This window comes from Peromyscus maniculatus, chromosome 12 (genome assembly GCF_049852395.1).
Source record: "Peromyscus maniculatus bairdii isolate BWxNUB_F1_BW_parent chromosome 12, HU_Pman_BW_mat_3.1, whole genome shotgun sequence".
Lineage (NCBI taxonomy): Eukaryota > Metazoa > Chordata > Mammalia > Rodentia > Cricetidae > Peromyscus > Peromyscus maniculatus.
The window spans coordinates 38,205,166-38,207,760 of NC_134863.1; the positions used below are offsets into that span (position 1 = coordinate 38,205,166).

General features: G+C 45.2%; 1 pseudogene; it reads left to right on the top strand.

The window, feature by feature from the left end:
* Nucleotides 1-883: 883 nt before the first annotated feature.
* LOC102911891 (tripartite motif-containing protein 43 pseudogene) lies at nucleotides 884-2,243 on the top strand (annotated as a pseudogene).
* The last annotated feature ends 352 nt before the right edge of the window (nucleotides 2,244-2,595 follow it).

Here is a 2,595-nt window from a genome sequence, read left to right on the forward strand (position 1 = left end):
AAACACATGAACTATAAACCAATGGCTGAAGGGCCCCCAACTGGATCAGGCCCTCTGAATAGGTGAGACAGTTGACTTGATCTGTTTGGGAGGCATCCAGGCAGTGAGACCGGGTCCTGTGCTCATTGCATGAGCTGGCTGTCTGAAACCTGGGGCTTAAGCAGGGAGAAGGGTACTGGACCTTCCTGGACTGAGTCTACCAGGTTGATTTCAATTCTAGTGGGAGACTTTGCAATGGAGAAGGTGGGAATGGGGGGTAGGATAGGGGAAAGGGGAGAGTTGCGGAAGGGGGGAGAATAAGGGAATCCTTGGCTGATATGTAGAACTATAATATATTGTAAAATAAAATAAAATTAAATATAAAACATTGCAAAAGGTAAACCGAAATTATAAACACATCACAAAATATTTAGAAACAGTGAAATACTGTAGTAAAATTGCTCTTTTATTTTTTTAAGACAAGTTCTCACTGTATATTCTAGGCAGGCCTTGAACTAAAATTCCTCCTGCCTCAACGTCCCATTCCCTGGGGCTCTAGGATTAAAGATGTGAGCTATCACACCCAGAGAAGATGTGTGACTAAGGAAAATTTATTGTGGAGGATTGTTTTGTGAGAATTGGCCATAGATTCAATTCAATTTTCCATCTAATTAGAATACTGCTATTTACAGATGGTGTGGTCTCTAGAGAGTATATAAGGACACTCCAGGGGCCAGCCAAGTTCATTCTTCTCTAGACCAGACAGAGTGTGTTTCCATACCTTCTGGCTGCTAGACTGCTAGATCATTCTCACCAACACATTGAGGGTCACACCACAGAGCTGAGCTAATATTGTTGTGTGCCCACCAGACACTGCTGAGACCAGAGACTATTCCTTTGGAAAATGGAGTCAGACATCTCACAAGCCTTCCAGGAAGAACTCACCTGCTTCATCTGCCTGAGCTGCCTGACAGAGCCAGTCACCATAAGCTGTGGCCACAGCTTCTGTCGAGCCTGCCTCCAGCTGTCCTGGGAGGACACCCAACTTCCAGTCCACTGCCCTATGTGTCGGGAACCATGCCAACAACAGGAAATGAGAACCAACATTGTTCTGAAGAAGCTGGTGTCCATTGCCAGACAAGCCAGCCTCATGAAGGACCTGAGCTCTGAGGAGCATAAGTGTGTGAGCCACAAGGAGACAAAGAGGATCTTCTGTGTTGAGAGCAGGATCTTCCTCTGTCAGCTCTGCTCTAACTCCCATGAACACAGAGGTCACAGACATTGTCCCATTGAGGCAGCTGCTCAAGAACAAATGGAAAGACTTCTGAAGCAGATGGCATCTTTATGGGAAAAGATCCAAGAAAATCAAGAGGATATCGAGACAGAGAACAGAACAACAACTTTGTGGATGGACTATATGACTCTGCGGGAAGAAATGATTAGGACAGAGTATAGGGAGCTGCATCCATTGCTCTGTGAAGAGGAAGAGAAACATATCGAGTGCATGAGAAAGGAAGGCCAATGTGTGTTAGAGAAATTGAGGAAGAGTGAAGCCATGATGGTTCAAAAATGCAAAGAACTAAGAGAAATGTTTCAGGAGCTGATGGCAATGTCCCAGGAGCCATATGTTGTACTGCTCCAGGGTGTAAATGACATGGTCAGAATGAGTGAGTCAATGCAGCTGAGTATGCCCAAGGATATGGAACCTGAACTCAGTGCCCTACCCATCACTGGACTGACTGAAAGGTGCAAGCACATCCAGGTGCACATTTTATTTGAAAATGTAACCACCTTCGATTCCAAGATAAACCTATTTAATGTCTTGAGAGAATTCAGCTTCGGACCTCACCTTAAGGATACATCTGTGGATTCTGTTGGATGCTATTTGGCTTCCTGGGGATCATTGAAGTTCATCTCAGGGAAATATTACTGGGAGGTGGATTTGCAGGACTCTGGGGACTGGGCTGTAGGGGTCTGTGAGGATTCCTGGTTAAGGAATACAAACCAAATGATTGACTCTGAGGGTGCCTTTCTTCTTGTGTGTGTGAAGTCTCCTCACCACATGCCCTCGATTTGGGCACTATATAAAGAGGCCACTGGGCAGGGTTGGGGTGCTCCTGGATTGTGAGCATGGATGTTTAAGTTTCGTGAATGTTGCCAAGAGTTCCCTCATATACAGGTACCCCCCTGGCACCTTCAAAAACCCTGTCCAGCCTTTCTTCTCCAGTGGCCATGAAGGGAGAACTTTTCATCCAGCACATTAGTGTTTTGGTAAATATTTCCTACTGTACTGTTATCTCTTTTATTCCGATTAAATAATAAAATACAATTAAATGGAAAATGTTTGTTTTTACAGACATTACATTTGAGTACATGTCTAAAAGAGGGTTCACTATGGGACTGGACTAGGCTTCTGGTTACTGGAAACAGTTGTTTAGCTTCAACTGTTTGGGGGACCCACAGGCAGGGGATCAGGATGCATCCCTGTTGCCTGATTGGGCTTTTTGGAGCCTAGTGTGTAAGGTGAGACACCTTGTGCACCCTTGTTTCAGAGGGGAGGGTCTTGGGCCTGCCTCAACTGAATGTACCATCCTTTGCTGACTCCCCATGAGAGAA